At 42.4% G+C, this 19654-nt stretch overlaps 1 protein-coding gene across 1 annotated transcript in view; it reads right to left on the bottom strand.

Annotated features, from left to right (window-relative positions):
• The window catches only part of ABCA1 (ATP binding cassette subfamily A member 1), a 330657-nt gene that overhangs the window by 162674 nt on the left and 148329 nt on the right, over positions 1 to 19654 (bottom strand). The window lies entirely within an intron of this gene.

Here is a 19654-nt window from a genome sequence, read left to right as displayed (position 1 = left end):
GCAAATCTGTGCACCGGGCCTCTAGTTATTATTATAAATGCCCATCATCTGCCCAACCTCCACACATACGTGATCTCTCTATATCTCCCTTTCCCCCACTCCACATGAGCCTGTGTCTGTGTGTACACACACAAACCCATTACTGGAAGGCTCTCCTAAAGCAGAAGGCTTCACCTTAGAAACCCAATTTAGTTTTATCACATGATTCAGTTTTATCACGTTAATCATGTGACCTTAAGCCAAATGTTCAACCTCTTTTAATGGCAGTTTCTTCCTCTGCAAAATAGAAACTATAATTTTAGAAATGTAAAGACGTTCCATATTTGTTACCTTATTTCCATTCCCCAAATAAATTATGTTAGTTTCTTTTTTAACTAAGTGCAGGACTTTATACTAACCTCTGGTAAAACGTATACACTCACTTAGGATTTATCAGACTAACATTGTTCTAAATGGTTTCTCTATGTCCAGCCTTCACACTTTTTTCTCATGTGATACATTTATCTGCTCATGACCTTTAAAAATCTCTTCATAATAAAATGATAGTATAGGAACCTTATGCCCCCCCTAGTCAAAAATTTCCTTTTATTAATTAAGAATGAATCTGCACCAATTGGCTGCATTGTAAACTGTGCTGGGGCAATAGCAGAGTCAAAGAAATGTAATTTGGAAGAAATGTTAATGTCTTGAGACAGTTATCCAACCTTTCAAGGAACCTAGAAAAACCTCAAAATGTCCAATCATGGAACATACTTGTCACGCTGATGGTAATTCCCTTTACAGCATTCCCTGCTGGGCCTGTCTGAAATGGAGAAGACACGACATTATGGAACTGAGGATCTTAGGGTTCATCACCTAGCTGTAATGCTGAAGGACCTGGGGTATCGCCCGGACTAACCCCTACATCTTATAGGTGAAGATATTGATCCTAGAGAGAGGCAAGAACTTATCCCAATTCACTCTGGACATGGTGTGTGTGTGTGTGTGGGGGGGGGGGGGGTGAAGGGGGGCGCGGGGAGGGAGGTCAGCAGGAACCAGAGGTAGGGAGAGAGTGCGACCGGCCACAGGAAGAAGAGGTAGATTTTGCACATAGCTAATATTTTTCCATAAAAAAATTGATACTCATGTTTTACATTTTAATTCACACCATCTTTATAATAATATTAAGGCCTTTTAAGCATGTATCTTCCTTGGAAATTTTCTATAAACATAAAACACATATCTCTATTTGTCTTCTTCTTCCCTTCTAGTGTGTGAGGGAGGTTCCTTTACAGAGATCTTTCTCAAAAGACCACATACAATCGCCAAACTACGGACAGAATCTAATACGCACACATCTAGTTCTTATTCCTCATCCTAGACCGCGTTCCCTACCCCTAATTCGGTGGGATGTCAGGAGAGGCAGGGCCCCGGGAGCAGAAGATAACAAGGAACCCTGAAAACCGTTATTGGGGGTTGTGTGGCTGGGAACTCAAAAGCTCACCAGACGGTTTTTTAAACAACCCATTTCTGTGACTGTGGTTGCCCAGGGCGCGGGAGTCTTTCCTGCCCCAGCACCCGCACGCCCCGCCCCGTGCCCGGCAGTAACCCCGGGCGCTGAGCTATCGTCCACGTAGTCAGGGGCTGGAGAGAGACAACCGAGAAAGTGCTCCTTTTCCTCAACCCTGCTCCTTAGGCCGGGGCTCCTCCCCGGCAAAAATGGGAACATTAACTTTGCGCCCACGCGGCTTTCCCGCGGACGGGTGCTCAGTTCAAAAGCCTGGGACTCCTTCCCTAGCTGCCTTTTGGGGAAAGAGGAGATTTGGGGAGATAGCAGAGCTGATAGGGACCAGCTGGGGGGAGGGGGGTAGGCGGGGGTGGGGATGGGGCGGGACAGTGTAAAGACAGCAGATGGGGGCGGGCAAATAGAAGTAAGGGGGTGTTTCGGGCAAGGGGGCGCATTGGGGTGACGGCTGAGGGGGCCACGGTCGCCCGTCGGGCCAGAGATTGTGCCCAGCCCTGCCAGACCCAGAAAGTAGGGCACATCCTCCCAGCCCACACCCTTTATTTCAGAGGGAAACGGAAACCACCAAAAAGGCACCATTCTGCTAGCTCCGTGGTGGGGAGTGAGCTGCGCAGGCGCACGGGGCTCGGCGTCTGCCCTCGAGTAACCCCGGGCGCCGGCCCGGCGAACTAGGTGAAAGGTAACTAGCAGGCGCCGCTCCTGGCGGGCGCCCAGGGCGCCTGTGCGGGCGGGCGGGCTCGGGCCTGGGCAGCTCGTCCTGTCCTCTCCAAGGTTCTCCCAGTCTGTATTTCATCCTGCCGGGGCTGTGGCAGGGCCAAGGCTCAGGCGATGGGCGGTGGCGGTGAGGGGCATTGAGCAGACTTGGGAAATTCTTGTCACTCAACGCTCAACTGGGAAATTAAGTCCAGAAACGGTACAGGGTAAAGAGCCACTTACTGAGCCCATCGGTGTGCCCGACACCCTGCTGTGCGTGTCACTCACTGCGTTATTTTAATTCTCGCAACACTATGAAGGAGGCAATGTGGCCTCCTATTTACAAAAGAGGAAACCGAGGCGCAATGAGTTCATGTAACTTGCCCAAGTCATCCAAGCGATAAATGGTGCCGATTGTGGGTTTTGGTTCCCCCTTTCCTCCCCCCAAGTGCTAGTAACCGACAAAGGTGACACATTTTTCAAGCACCCTTGCAGGCATTACTCGTTCCATTCTGAAACCTATGAGGTGGGAACCATTAGTATTCCCCTATTGCAGTTGGGGGAACAGACTCAAAAAAAGTTGTTCTGGCATCACAAGGAGACTTAGAAGAGTTGAGATTTTTGTGCCTCGTTTTAGAGGGATGGCAAAGTCAAAGCTCAAGCTCGGATTCCCCCACCCTGGAGACCTTGGGTGAATATGAGAGATTCAAGCTCTATGGGATGAGTGGCCTAGGCCAGGAAGAAAACAAAAAAGAAGTTCTCATCCTGGTGGTTTCCTTTGATTGCCGGTTTCCATTACAGAATTACACAGTGACCACGGCTTCTAGGAGATAGTTGGGTTGTTAGCTCCCTGAGAGCAGAGGCAGAACGCACTGCTCATGGGTTTGTTGAACTTGGTGTTTACTGGGTGAGTTTATAATGGAATGAGCACATTTGCAACCCCAGATTACCCTAGAGGGAAGCTGCAATTGTGTGTGGCAGAGGGTGAAATGACAGCTTTTGTGTGTGTGACTTTTCCTGGACTAGGATTCATCCGGCAAACACACTTAGCACCTACTCTGCGGTGCGCACACCTGGGGAGCAGAGTGGGAGCTTCAGTGGGCAGGAATGCCCTGCTTCTCCCGACTCTGGGAGCCTGCCCCTTACATGCATGTGGAAGCCGTAACGTTTCCTAAGAGGCAAGAAGTGCATCACCCAGGGAGGGGCACAGGACCAAATCCCATCCCCACCTGCCCCTCAGTGCCCCCTCCCCCCCCCCCCCCAGCCTTTCCTCAGAGTCACAGAAACCAAAGCAGCTCTGCTCCTCTCCCCAGGCGGCCTTGGCAGCAGGGAATCAGAAAAAGCTGCCGAGTAGCCCGTCGGCCCCCTCCCACCCTCATCTCTTTCCAATAATCCCCTCCCTTGAGTGTCCCGTCAGGGAGTTGGAATTTCATTGCCTTGTGACCCAAAACTGTGTTCAGCTCAGGCTGAAACAGACAAAGACTGCAATTGGACTGTTTTTTGCCCTAATGTAACCCTGCCTCGCAGCCTCCCTGAGGCAAGGGGAGATCATGTGCTGCCCAACACTCTCAAGATGCCACTGTGAGCTGCCTGCTGGGATTGGCAGAAAGAAAGCTTCTCGGAGACTTACATCATCACCCTACTGAGAGTCTTGTGTGTTGAGAACTTTGGCCTCACTGGCCCTTTGCTAGACACTTTCACTTGAATTCCCACTTACCCTCCAAAGCCCTGTGCAGTAAGTGGTGTGACCCCCATGTCGCAGAGGATAAAACTGAGGCTCTGAGAGGAAAGTGATTACCCCACATCACACAACCGGTGAAAGGCATGGCTGAAACTCAACCCACCCAACACCCCAATGGGGTAGGCACTTGGGCTGGTTGGGAAAACTGTCCTTAGGTTTCTCTTTTTCTATCCTAATTATCCTAAAGATATTTCAATAAAATGTACAGCAAGTGAAATCCCATGCCTTACACACAGTTAAAAAAAAAATGAGTGACTCTGTTGAGGAATGAATGAGTGGCTGAATGAAAGTAGAGAATAAGATGGGGTGAAGTGCCTAGGATATTGCCTGGCACCTGGTAGACAATAAGTGTATCCCAAATGAATTAATAAAGGAGGAAGAATAAGTCAACGGATAAAGTATGGAAGAATTTCAATGTGAGGTACAAATACTTTAAGGAAACAATTTCCCAGACTTAAGCTCACAGATAAAGTTTATGGTCCTGTTGGAATTTGAAATTCTTCTTTTTGACTTACTGGTGAAAGGTTTACTGGTGCCAGGAGGTTATCAGTAGAGATACAGAAAGTAAATACAGTCAAGCCCTGGTCCACACTCCCCTTCCTATTGAATTGCCTCTCATGGGGTTTCTATGATTTGTGCTGCTGGCCTCTACCAATAGGAAAGGCCTTTCATTCCATTTGGTAGAGATAGTACTCGTTATGAAGCACTACATAGTTTATAAAGTCATAAGGTAGGGTCCTTGCTCCCAAGTGGGAAAGCATGAGATTTGGAGTCAAATGCCTCAGGTTTGAGTCACTGCTCTTCAGCACACTATTTAACCTCAGCAACACTTGGTTTTCCCATATATAAAATGGGTGCAAAATTACCTCACAGGGTAATTGTAATAATCTAACAATGTAAAAAATTAATAATATAAATATGTAAAAAGGGAGGGGTGATAAGTGACAAAAGCTATTAATTCTATTCAGAGCAAATATGGGGAGTGTTGTCCCAGGCAGCGAGCCCCCCTCCCCCACCCCTCCCCTCTCTCCAGGGAAAGGGAATGAGGAGCTGTACACGTGAGGCCTAAGACAGATTCTGGGCTGGAGGGTTTCCAGGTGGCATGGAGCCCGGAGAAGAAGAGTTGAACTGCCCTGCCCGGGAATAGTGTAGGAGCTAAGCAAGTACCTCTGGGCCTTGGGCCTGAGCCTTGGGCTTCTCTACCTCTTCCCTACTGAGATATAGATATGTCACTTGAATCCTGCAGCTGCAGGAGGAAGGAGCATCTGGAGCAGCTGAGTCCGTGGGAACTGCTGTGTCTCACTGTGATCACCATGTCACTGCCCTGCTCAGTTCAGCCTGAATTCATGGCAGCCGGCCTTTATTGAGTCTTTCCTGGATGCCAGACTCTAAAAACTCAGGGCAAGCCAGATGCAAATATGGAATGTGTAAACAGAGCATTAGCTGAAGGTTTAAGAGGGGAGAAACTGAGCCCACAGCGGAATGAGAAATTCCCAGGAGGTACCCTTGGCTGAGATGTGAAAGATGGAGCCTATTTCCCCTGAGACAGAAAGCAAAATGAGTTTACACCTTTCGGCAAACAACCAGAAAGCCGGTAGAATCCCACTTTGGCCATGCCAAATTCTCTCTTTGATTTACCCAGAGATCTTATGGGGCTGGAAAGAAAGCAAACACTAGAAATACATCTTGGTCATCTTAGGATGAGAGTGAGCAGCTGAGGCTTTACAACCGAGGTTTGACTTTACCAGCTCAGTGGCCTTGTTCAGTCACCTTCCCCCAGCCAGTTTCCTTGTCCATAAAATGTGCGGGGACTGCATGAGATGATGAAGGTGAAGTAGCCACCGCACTGTCAGGGGTGACGTGATCCATTCTGGATACATGGCAGCGTTTTCTTCTTCCCCACCAGATGGAAGGTCAGAACTCAACAGGGCTGAGCTCATTCATTTGCATTACCTCACAGCCTCTTTTTAATTATAGGCCCAAGAAAGCTATTAGAACATCCTCCTATTAGGCTCAGAAATGTCTGCTTTCTTCCTTCCTAGCCATAGAAAACGTGTGCAAGTGTCGACCCCTTGGGAAAGAAGCAACTCTGTTAATTAAGTGTAACCCTGTTCTGTCTGAAGACTATAATTACCTTCTGTGTGGATGTCTTGCCTTGAGACTTCCCTTGCTCCCCAGGGTAACTGTCAGAGCTCAGCCTCCTTCGGGTGAACATTCAGAAGGCCTGGGATCTTCCCCTCCGTCTGCAGAGGACAAGGCTGATCCCCGCGGAAAGCTGCTGTAAATAATTTCTCTGCCTAGCCTCGTGGCAGTTCCAAGGACAACAACACAGAGGAAAGCCAACTCTCTGAGGCATTTCCTGAAAAATCCAAAATGCTCAAGTGTCAAGGAATTTCCCCACACAGCATCCAAGCCATTCTGTTTTGTCCCATTTCACACTTGAATACACTATAGCGAGTACAGGAAATTTTAATTCCCATAGGGGTTTTTTCCAGAATTAATTGTCACTGGGAAAAACTGTCAAGGCTATAAAAAAGAAGCCAGAAGTTTGAAGTCAAGCTAACCCCATCTCAATGGTTCCTTTGGGAAAACCAGCAGGTGGTCATTTTGAGAGATTAGAAGCAGAACCAGGTGACTGGGGTCCTAACTCAGTTTCTACCTCTGATACACATGCAGCCTTAGCTAAACCATTTCCCTTCTCTGAGCCTCAGTTTCCACGCCTGTAAACTTAGAGGTTTGGATAAGCCAATCCTTAGGTTTCTTCCTAATTATCAATCCCCTCTGGTACATATTTGGAGTTCTGCTATCTGCTCCCAATGCAGGGAGAGTTTTAAAACTAGAAGTCAATATTTCAGAAACCTCAAGAAAAAAAGGCCTGTAAGACACTAACATTTATTGAAATCCAAGCAGAAACGCCAATCATAACCCACCAACAAAGTCCAACTTAGGAAAATACATACTTGAGAAGAATGAAAGTATGCTTTAGTTCTTTGCCAAGAGTTAAACTAAATTTAACTTTTTTTTTGCTAAACTTATTTATTTTGCTATGTATTGAGTATATTTTTTAAAGGAAGCAAGCACACTTTATTACTGTGCCAATTTTTATTAATTAGGGGAAACACTGAATTTATTTGCTTACCTTTCTGCACATATTTGTATATTAGATAAGTAATGAGGACCTTTACAGTTATAGTTAGGAATAACAATGAGTATGTTTATGAATTAACTATTTTTAATGAATAAAACTAGGAAATGGTTGAGTTGCTGTAGTGGACACACCATGGGCACCCTGCTGGTACGTGCCTATTCACAAGTCTCTATGGATGTTCACTGCTGATGGCTCATGGAAATTGCCTCCAAAGAATGGAAGCTGACTTTCCCAGGAGGTTATACTCTCCTCACCCCCAACCTGCAGCCAAAAACTGAGTGACGTGGGGCTAAAATAGCTGGCATCTCACCTCAGGGTGAGTCTGTGGTGTGATTTATGCTCCAGAGCTCCCCTTGGCTCAGGATAGGCTCGACTTTACCTAAAGGGACATCTTTACCTGACTCCTTGCCCTTCCATCCTACTTCCTCATTCCCTTACAAATTTTTTTTGGTGAGCACGCCCTCAGTAAATCACTCACACCCAATTCCCTGTCTCAGGCTCTGCTTCTAAGACACTTGACCTAAGACAAGAATGTGCTGTTATTATGAGTGGCCGGTAATGAAAACTAGATTTGAATGTCTTCCATTCATTCATCTATTCCATCGATACTTAATGAATTACCTAGTGTGAGTCAGACACTGTTTCAGGTACTGGAGATAAATTTAATGGACAAGATAGACATTGCCTCTGAAATAAACAATAATACTGTTTGATAGTGGAGAGACATGTCATGATAAATAAAACAGACAAAATAATCAGTTTAAACAAAAAGTGAACAAGATATTTAGGATTATTATAATTCAGGGGTTCTTTTTAACTGTGTTTCTAGATTGTGTGCTATGATCATTAAATAAGTGTTTAAAATTCAGTTTTTCCGTTGTATAAGCTTTAGACTCAATGACTGTATATCAAGAAATCCACTGTATAGATATACATGTACCTGTTCTTAAAGACATAAATAAACAAGGCTGTTTATTGCAACATTGTTTATAATAGCAAACAAAGAACTAACTTAAATATCCATCAATAGAGGATTAAGTCAATTCTGTTCCATACATAGTAGGAAATACTCTGCAGCCATGAAAAAGAGTGAGGTGGCTGTATATTTACTAATGTTGAATGATTTCTAAGATGTATTTCTAAATAAAATATAAAACTGTGTTTGTAGTATTCTTCCATTTGTGAAAAAACGAATATAGATACACACAAACATGTACACATAAACACACAACTTCTATACCATAGAATCTCTGGGAGGATAGACAGGAAACTGTTGATAGTGTTGTTTCTGTGAAGAGGAAGCAGGTGTCTGGATTTCCTTTTCATTTCAGATTTAATTTTATAAATATGTGCATGAATTATTTAATAAAACCAGTTAATTAAATGTATTAAATACTTAGTGAGGAAATCTTGTAATATACAGAAAAATAAAAGTCACTTATAATCCCATCTCTAAAATAAAGCATTATTTATATTTTGGTGTATTTCCTTTTTATTTTTCTTCTATTTAAAGACAAAGTTTTTCTTATAAATGAGATCACAATGTACATATATAGATTTACTAGAGGCTGGTCCGTGAATTCATGCACGGGTAGAGTCTGGCTAGCCCACCCCGATCGGGCAGATGGGGGGCGGGGACAGCTGGGGGGAGGGGTCTCGGGCAGTTGGCTGGCCGGCCCCACCCCCTGGTCGAACTCCTGGTCGAGGGGACAATTTTCATATTAGCCTTTTATTATATAGGATATCCTGATTTTTTGACTGTTTTATATCCTGAGTATTTTCCTACATCAATGAATTTTTTCTAAAATATTATTTGTAATGGCTGTTTAATTTTGTACTTATAAACATACAATAATTTTTAATCATTTTCCTGTCAATGGCCATTGAGATTGTTTCTTCTATTTTGCTGCTCTATAATGCTACTAGACAGCTGTGAATATCTGTTTGTCCATATATCTCTAATTGTTCTCTTAAAATAGATTTCTAGATGTGTACTTACTGGTCAAAGGAAATGGATATTTTTTAAACTTAAAATAATAAAATGTTAAATTGCCCTCCTCATAGTTTATATTCATTTATAATTCCCCCAAAGGCATATTTAAGTATGAATGTGCCCTCAGGAGCACTGAGTATAGTAGACCCTTGGTATTCTTGAGGTCATCATTTTCAAATGTCCCCTGCTCAGGAGCTTCCCAGAAGGCTCATGACATGTAGTCATGAGAGGATTGGGAAACTGCCAGGATGGCTGAGAAGGTCACTTAGTGCGCAGTGAGTCCAGCTGAGGGCCCAGGCGGCAGTCAGTGTGGAAGCTCTGCCGCAGGGCCTTGCTGACCTCAGCCTGCAGTGTGACCACTTCTCATCACTGCCTTCGTCGTCAGCACTTACTGGGCAGCAGTGGTCATTGGCACCCATCATCATAACTGAGTTTCGGTGCATCAGGCAACCTGATGGTTCGCTTTGTTTCAATAATGATGCAGTATCATATCAGAGCACTGAGATTATTTCTGTGGCAGATTTATTTTAAAAGCCTTACCAGTTACATTTGTGTAATATTTATAGACTTTGTTAGGGGTCTTTTGGGGTTACTTCAATTTCTCAGTTCTTCTTTAATGCACCTTTTGGAGGAAGTTGTATGCTTCAGTAATATTTGACAATTTAGAATTTCCAAATTCCAGAGATGTCAAGGGGCTTCTGTTATTCCAAAAGAAATGAAATGGTAATACTTGATTGCTTTCAATGTCCACACGACCCATGACAGTAGTGCTTTTAATGGCCTCATCCTATACCTGTCATAGCACGCAATCTGGGTGCATTTGTGACCTTTATGAACACGGTTCTAATTGTCCTGATACATGCACAATCCTACAATCTGGGAGTTCCAAGTTCTAGTACTGGTTCTGGCCGTGATTAGCTGGGAGTAGTCAGGCAACTCACTTCCCTGAGTTTCAAGTTCCCCATCTTTAAAAGCGAAATTTATTCTCAAATAGCAAACCACAACTGGACCTTAGAACCTCATTTGAAGTCTTAAGAGGTAGTAATGAGTATGCACAAACTAAAGTATTTCTAATACTGTATTTTATTAGAAACGTAATTATTACATAGAAACCCATTAGGTTTGACAGGATAACAAAGAGGGCCCTTTTCTTTCTTTGGGTTGTGATAATGCAGGAATCCTCACAACTCTATGAGGTATGTACTATACTTATCATTAACTTACAGATGAGGAAAAGGAGGCACAGGGAGTTAAGGAATTTGCTTAATGTTGCATGGCTAGTTCATCGTGGAAGGAAGATTCAAATCCAGGTAATTTGATTCCAAAATTAATAGCCACACTGCCTACTGCTAAGTCTAATTACCTCATACTAATTGGAAGCTCTGATTGGCAGTAATATATCTTTAATGAAAGTGAGAAAGTGAAATATTAGTAATTAATAATTAGATACAGTTTACTATGCAAAAATTTTCCAGAACCTCAGGTCTTCAGAAAAGAAATGCTTTCAAATGTTATGAAAAAACATGAAGATATTTGACCAGCACTGAATTCTATGATAACCCCAATTCTCTTATAGTTCTAGTGTTCTGTGAGATTGAGAAAGAAATACGGATATTAAATAAAAACACAATAGAGTATACAGATATAAAATTATAATGTTATATACCTGAAATTTATATCATGCTATTAACCAATACTACCTCAATAAAAAGAAAAAAGAAAAAAAAAAACTCCATGAAACATTATTCAGAGTGGTGCATTTATATCCCAAGAGTATTCAAAACACTATTTCTTTGTTAAATGGTGCAAACAAGTTTAATCTTAAAAATTGATAATCCAATGAGAGTCAGTGGACTTGACTATTAAAATATCATAAAGTCAAATGCAAAAGGGCATTAGAAATGCAATTTCATGGTTGACTTTTAACACATTAATATTGTGCTGGAGAACAGTCACACGGAGTCCTACACAGTGCCTATCACAACATGCTTTATGAACACTCTATTTCCCATAACAATCCTGAAAATTTGGTGGCCTGGAGAATTATAGTCAACTTGGATTATTTAGTAGCAAGAAAGAAAAAATATATAAGAGCAAGGGTGGGGTTTATCTTATTTACCTATCAGGAATTGCTAGCATAGAGCTGGTACATAAAAGCTCAGTAAACATTTGTCCAATAGATGAAAAATTCACCAAGGTGCTGCTGGACCCTGGAAAAATGTCTATTCAGCTGCCCTATATCCACAATGTAAGTTTAATAAAATGTAATGCCAACTAATGCAATTTATTCTACATAATTAATATTAGAAGTGCCAATGTAATTGCCGCTTTGGTCAGACAACTTATTAAAAACTCTGTGACCATCTATATATATATAAAAGTCTAAGCGACTGTTATGACGGAATGACCAGAACAACCGGTCAACCAGTTGCTATGATGCTCACTGACCACTGGGGAGCAGATACTCAGCACAGGAGCTACCCCCTGGTGGTCAGTGTGCTCCCACAGGGGGAATGGCTGGCGAGCGCAGCTGTGGCAGCTGGAGCCTCTCCCAACTCTGTGGCAGCACTACCGAGCGGCGCCAGCAGGCACAGTAGGCCGGGATGAGCGAGAGCGGCGCGGTGCCCAGCCCCAGTTCTGGGTCCTCCCTGGCTTCCTGCCACTTGGCACACTGTTACATCTCTTGGGGGATGTCCGACTGCCGGTTTAGGCCCAGTCCCCGCAGGCTGGCCTGTGGGGATTGGGCCTAAACCGGCAGTCGGACATCCCTCTCACAATCCGGGACTCCTCAGGGGCCTAAAGCGGCAGTCAGACATTCCCCGAGGGGCCCCGGAGTACAAGAGGGCATAGGCCAAGCTGAGGGAACACCTGCCAGTGCACGAATTTCATGCACCAGGCCTCTAGTAGTAATTATAATCTTACCATTGCATTCCTATTTTACTTTATCTTCTCATCAGTTCTAATGATCCTTGTCCTGTTCAGAGTTTGCATTATATTTTGCACCATATATAATGATTCAGATTCTTATCCTGATATGCTAGATTCAATAGAGAGGCCTGAACTTGGAGCCAAGTTGTGAACTCATGTTTTATTCAGAGGAAGGTGAATGACTTCTGGTAACCCTGACTGATGTTAACGTTGGGAGCAGCCCCACCCTCCAATTCATTGTGCAATGGGGAAGTGGTTTGCTGAGCAGGCCTATATAAAAAAGGCAAAAACTGTATTGTACATTCAATGTGTGAGTCATATTCCTTGCTCCTTGCTCAAGAAGAATTGTATCTTAAACAAATGATGGAATGTAAGTGCCAGACACTGCTGGGATTTTGGAGATGAATAAGATGTGGTTCCAGCAATCACATGACTGGGGCATTGCATGAGGGAGTGGGAGGGTATATTAAAAAAATAAATACACAAATAACTATGATTCAAGGCATAATGTGATCAGAGCACTCAATTCCCACCAGAGGGGAAAAAATTGTTTCTAGTTAGAGGATCAAAAGACTTTGAGAGAACTGTTGTTAGAATTAGAATTCTCTATTTTCAATAGGCATTTATTGAGCTCTGCTGTTTGCCAGACTCTGTGCCATGTATGGGGAATTCAGAGAGACAGGTGGTACATTTGTGCTCATGGAAAAGCTCTCAGCCTAGCCAGGGAAGAGAAACAGAAAGAAAAATCTTAACCATCCTGGAAAATGTTCTTTTAAGAGAAAGAAGAAAAAGCCTGTGGAGCCAGAGGATTAAGTAGTTAGTCTTGTGCCTGTGTGAGGATGTCCCAAAAAAAAAAGTGGTAAATAAGAGTTTGTGAGAACGAACATTTGACCACTGAGGCACTTACTGTTTTCTCCACTTTATGGATGGACAAACTACAGCTTAGTTTCGGTAACTTGAAAATTGCCCTGAAGTCGCATAGCGAGTAAGCAAAGACGCAGTGAGCATTGAAATCTGGGTTCTGTTGGCTATCTCTAATTGCCCCAAAGGAAAGAGAAGAAAGTTAGAACAAGCATTTATTCTGCTAGCTTGATAACAAGCCAAAAAAACAGGACAGGCACGCTCTTCTGGGGAAATAATACCCAGTACAGATTCTGCAGTGTAGACCGCCTAATGGTTCAGAATATAGCGGAATCAGAATACATGTAATCACTCCTGAGATCGGATGTTTGATTGTTTCCATTAAAGTTTTGTGATTAAAAGGAGCTAACACCATTAACACAGAAAAAGGGAAAGGCAGTATGGGGAAGAGGAGGGTGGCTATTTAGATGTAAGGATAAACAAGACCTCCCTCTAAAGTGCTTGATGGGCATTGAGGTCATTGGGCTTTATTTCGAGTGTGGTAGGAAGCCAGAATGTTTTGAAAACATAAATAAAAAAATTTATAATAAACTCTAAAACTTGAATGGGGACATAACCACTGATAATATTTTGTTGTATTTCCTTCCAGTTTTCTCCTATATATATAAATCAGGTAAATAAATATATTTTGAATGTTTTAGTCTTTTAAACTTATGATCATACTGTACAGGGATTTGTAACTGATATTTATAACTTGTTATTTTCATACTAGAGGCCTGGTGCACGAAATACATGCATGGGGGGGGGTCCCTCAGCCCAGCCTGCACCCTCTCCAATCTGGGACCCCTCGAGGGATGTCCCACTGCCCATGTCCCTGCCTGCCTTCCCATGTAGGGCAGTGGGACATCCATCTCACAATCCAGGACTGCTGGCTCCCAACTGCTCACCTGCCTGCCTTCCTGATTGCCCCTAACCACTTTTGCCTGCCAGCCTGACCACCCCCTAACCCAGTGATGGCGAACCTATGACACGCGTGTCAGCACTGACATGCGTAGCCATTTGTGATGACACACGGCCGCTGAGGTGGCCGCATGCCGAGGATGAAACATTTGCTGCTCCTGAGGATGAAACATTTGCGAAATAATGTTTTTTCCTCAAAGTGACACACTACCTGAGTTATGCTCAGTTTTTTGGCGAAGTTTGACACAACAAGCTCAAAAGGTTGCCCATCACTGCCCTAACCACTGCCCTGCCAGCCTGATTGATGTCTAATTGCTCCCCTGCCATCCTGTTTGCCCTCAACTTCCCTCCTCTGCCGACCTGGTCACCCCTAACTGCCCTCCCCTGCAGGCTTGATTGACCCAACTGCCCTCCCTTGCAGGCCCGGTCCCTTCCAAATGCCCTCCCCTGCTGGCCATCTTGTGGTGGCCATCTTGTGTCCACATGGGGGCAGTATCTTTGACCACATGGGGGCAGCTATGTTGATCTTGTGTGTTGGAGTGATGGTCAATCTGCATATTACTCTTTTATTAGAGAGAATAGAGGCCTGGTACATGAGTGGGGGCCAGCTGGTTTGCCCTGAAGGGTGTCCCGGATCAGGGTGGGGGTTCCCTTGGGGCGTGGGGCAGCCTGAGCGAGGGGCCTGTGGTGGTGTGCAGGCTGGCCATGCTCCCCTGCGACCCAAGCGGAGGCCCTGTTATCTGGAATTTATTTACCTTCTACAATTGAAACTTTGTAGCCTGGAGCAAAGCCAAGCCTTCTACTTGCTTTGTGGCTGCGCCATTTTTGTTTGGATTTGTTTACCTTGTATAATTGAAACTTTGTAGCCTTAAGCGGAGGCCTGGGCCGGCCAGGGCAGGTTGAAAGCTTGGCTTCCTCGGTTGCCAGGGGCAACCCTAGCCTGCTCTCTCCAGCTCCGTGGCTGCCGCCATTTTTCTTGGGATTTATCTTCTATAATTGAAACTTTGTATTCTTGAGTATAGGCCTGGGCCCGCCAGGGTATGTGGAAAGCTTGGCTTCCTCTATTGCTGGGGAAACCCAAGCCTCCCTCCTGCTCTCTGTGGCGGCAGCCATCTTGGTTGGGGTTAATTTGCATACTTGCACTGATTGGCTGGTGGGTGTGGCTGGTGGGTGTGGCTGGTGGGTGCAGCGGAGTGATGGTTAATTTGCATATTACTCTTTTATTAGGTAGGATAATTTCAAATGTTATCTACAGAAAAGTTATAAGACCAGTACCAAGACTCATAACTTTACCCAGATTCACCAATACATTTTGCCTCATCTATTTTATTATTCTATGTATGTATATTTATATTTATGCATATTATCTGGTATGAACCATTTAAGAGCAAGCCAAGACATCAATGTGTATTTCCTAAGAATAAGGACATTGATTCTCTTATATAACCATAGTACAGGCGTCCTCAAACTACGGCCCACGGGCCACATGCGGGTGTTTTTGCCATTTTGTTTTTTTACTTCAAAATAAGATATGTGCAGTGTGCATAGGAATTTGTTCGTAGTTTTTTTTAAACTATAGTCCAGCCCTCCAACGGTTTGGTGTGGTTTTGCCCTTGACATTATTTAAAGAGTACAAGGTAGTTATTTTGTACAATGTCTCTTTATTTGGTTTTGTCTCATCAGATGCAGGTGTTGCCTTTTTGGCAGTAATAGCATCAAATTAATGCTGTATCCTTATCGGTGCATTTCACCATGAGACAAATGATATTGGTGTGTTAACTTCAATGACTTTGTTAAAGTGGAGTCTGCCAGTTTTCTCCACTCTGACATCATCATTTCCCCCCTTTAAAACAAACAAGTGATTTATGAGGAGATACTTTGAGACTACGTAAATATTCCATTCTTTATTAACCTTCAGCCACTAGTTTTAGCATCCACTCATGATTTTTCTATTTCTATCATTCCTTCTATATTTGTTAGGCATCCTACTTAAAGAAGAACTCTCTGCCTTTCTCATTTTTTATTTACTCATTTATTGATATAAATATGACCTCATATATTTTAATTTTATTTAATGGGTTACAAACCCATTATGGTCATTACTTATTTTGATGCATACATTGTGTCATATTTGGCCAGTGGGAGCTCTTTAAGTTGGCTTCTGTGTTCTTTTATGTGCTCACTGGTGTTTAACCCTTTCCACTCGCTTGCTTTTTTCTCGATTCCTTTATTCTACTCGGGATTTAATTTTTTAAATACCCCAGATTTTACAAAGCGCGGCAGTAGAATAAAAAACTGGAGTTTTTTTTCATACAAACTTATTTATTTGGATTTTTTTATATTTCAAATTATTGATACATTTAAAGAGTAATTTTAATCTCAACATCCGAGTGCAAAAGGTTAAGAAATTTCTTACTTTCTGGTACAAGATGATTCATCTTATGTTTCTCTGACTCAATTCAAGAATCTGCTCTTTCTCCAAGGAGCCTTAGTTCCTCTTATTGAATACACTCTCAATGTCCACAGTTAACATTTTTAACTCCCTCCTCAATGCTGAAAAAAAAAATTGACTTAGAGATGGAATGCAACTTTACTTACAAAAATTGCTATTAAACTTCTGCTTTAAGGCGTTCTAATTTTCTGTGAGTACACTAAAAGTGAAAAATAAATGTGAATAAAATGTAAAAAAAAATGTAGTACTGAAATAAATATCCTATTGACACTGTTAAAAATAGAATGCAGGGGGCAATGGGCGTATAAGGACACATATGTGATACCTTAATCAATAAAAAGAAAAAGAAAGAATGCAATATCACTGTGTAAAAGCTATAGTTAGGCTGCCATTCCTATACTGAAAGAAATATTCTGTTGAATGAATTAGTCAAACTTTCAAGATTTTAATATATTCCAATTGTTATTCCTAAACTAAATTTGTTCTGTTTCAGTGTATTAGTTTCCTAGGTCTGCTGTATGAAATGACCACAAACTAGTTGTCCAAAACACTAGAAATTTATGAAACCTTAAAGAAGAAAAAGGGTAAAAAAAAGGATAAATTATTTTAAAAGTCAAATTATAGAATTAATTAAAAAGTATAATAAAATATGCAGACGAGTGTGCTTATGTTTGTATTGTACATGTAACACAGTCAGGACAGCCTGGAGACAATGGAGAAATTAAACAAGTATGATCTCAGGGCCCCTTGCTTCCCCCAATTTGTGCTTCTTCCTCCTCCTTGTCCCTCAGCCTTTTTCTAGCCCTAGCACCTTGCCCTCATCTTGCCCTTTGATGATTGAGAATCCTTCTAGAATAGCTCTGTCCAACAGTAATATCATGCAAGGCCACGTATATAATTTTCCCTGTCCTACATTTTAAACAGTAAAAAGAAATAGGTAAAATTAAGTTTAATAATATGTTTTATTTAACCCAATATAGTTGAAATCTTATCAATTCAATATGTAATCAGTATTAAACACTGTTAGCAGCCTTAAGCACCACACACTTTACATTTGGCAGGTAGTCTCCCAGGGCATCGAAAGTGGGGCCAGAGCAAAGCTGTGGACCACTTCGGGCAGCCACAGGACTGCACCAAGCAGTCTTTCTCAACGTTGCAGATTCAATTCCCTCTTTTGCTTCAGACCCTGAGTCTTGACAACCATTTGCCATCACCTAAACCATTTATTGTTGCTGCAAAACTTTCTTTGTCCAACACATCTGAAGGAAATGTGACACTGCTAGCTATAAAGTGGTTATTATATCAGTGATTTCAGAGGGAGAAGATGGTGAGATTTTTCAGAAGAAAAAAGCATGCCCTGGGCTGCCATGGCAGGGATATAAGAATGCTGAGGAGACAGGAGAGAGAAATAAAATTCATCAAAAGCCTCCTAGATGATTCTTCTATACCCAGTCAGGAAGGTGTTCCTCCCTCACCTCTATGCAGTAATTAAAAATCAACATTGCTCTAAAGACAGAATATTAGTCCTGTGGGTCATCTCCTATGAAACTACCTACCTACCCATAGCAATTGCTAACAAGGCAGCCACTCGTAACACCTCAAATCTCAGTAAGTCCAACATATCCTATGGGGACACTTGAAAACACAATGTTAAATTTCTTAACACCCGCTGACCCAAAAAGTCCACTTCTAGGAATTAACTCTAAAAGAAATGGGAATAATCTATATAGAAAGAGCTTTATACACAAAGATTTTCATTAAGGATGTACATATATTCATGAAAAAATGAAGTAGACTAAATTTGTAGGAAGGAAATGATGATAGCTGTTAACTGACTGAATGCTCACAGCATCGGGCTCTGTGCTCATCAACGCATCGAACCTGTTTAATTCTCACAACAATCCAGTGAGGTTGGTATTTTTTTATATGTAGTTATTGTTTCACAAGTAGGAGTTCAAGGCACATTGTAGCAAAAACTGAATGCAGTCTGTGTACCGATTAAATATAATAATTGTGAAGAGCTTGTAATGACATGGACAATGATTAGATAGCAATCTTAAGTGGAAAAATAAATAGATGGTTTGATATCAATTATATATGATCTGCACTAAAGAGGACTTGGAAACATATTACAATGTTACCAATAGCTGTCCTGGGATGGTAAATTACCTTCTTCTTTATAATTTCCTATATTCTCTAACTGTCCACAATGAACATGATGGATTTTGAGTATTAGCAAAAAGTAAAACAAAGTGTTTAAAAGTTAACGTTATGTACACTAAAGCATTACAGTGAATGTCACTGGGTGAGTAGAACTGTAGTTTTTGTTCTTTGTAGTTTCTTATTTTCTGCTAATCAACAGTCATTGTTTTGAGAAAGAAAAAAAATTAAAAAGAAAAGGAAGAAAAAAGAAATGTCACTTTAGATTCTGTAAGTCCAATAATTCATTCAAAGCATTTAGGGTTTCCTTCCCCACTCCCTTTGCCACCCAATTCTTTGTAACTTAAAATAATAGACCATTATTAGTTTTTGCCTCATAGAAAGTCATCCCTTTCAGCACTGTGAGCCACTAACAGCAGGAAGTCACATTCACCATTCACCAAGCTGTGCATTTGCAAAATGCATGAGATCAGGAGTCAGTGTGAGCAATATCCCTGGTCTGCAGAGCATCATAAATGTGGGTGGTATAACTGAGGACAAAGAAATGTTCAAGTCTTTGAAAGAGAAGAGTGTTCAATTTTCAGAAGCCAACACAGAAGACTTAAAGGTTTCCAGAAATAAGAATATATAATAATAAAAGCATAATATGCTAATTAGACAATACAGGCGAACGACCTTCCAGATGAAGCTGGGGCTGCGAGGGCCGAGGCAGCCCTTCCATAAGATCCCCCCGCCTCCATTCCCAGCCAGTGGGATACAGTTTCTGTGACACAAAAAAGGGCAGACCCTGGGGTCACCCAGCCCTGTCATTTACACCACCAAGGAACACGTAGGTCTTCCTCCTCCTGCAATTGTCAACACAACCACCTTAGCCTGAGCCCTGGCAGTCTAGTACCTGGATAATTGCTATGCCCCCCCACCCACCTTGTTTCAACACTTCCACTCTTTCCTCTCTCTAATCTCTTCTTTATAGAAAAGCCAAAGCGATTATTTGAAAGCATTGATAAGATCATTTCACGTCCTGCTTAATTAAGCTTTTGATGACTGTCCCATTCTATGGCACATAAAATGCATATTCCTGTCCATAGCCTAGGAAATCCTACAGAGTCAGAGCTGCCTTCTCTCCATCCTCATCCTGGACCTCCCTGACCTCGCCAGCTCCCCTGCAGCCACCTGGGAATCCTTGCATTCCTCAGGCATGCCGAGCTTTTTCC

Source organism: Cnephaeus nilssonii, assembly GCF_951640355.1.
Source record: "Cnephaeus nilssonii genome assembly, chromosome: 14".
NCBI classification, from domain to species: Eukaryota; Metazoa; Chordata; class Mammalia; order Chiroptera; family Vespertilionidae; genus Cnephaeus; species Cnephaeus nilssonii.
The sequence above is the reverse complement of the archived record's forward strand: the minus strand, read 5'-3'. Positions and strand labels throughout refer to the sequence as shown.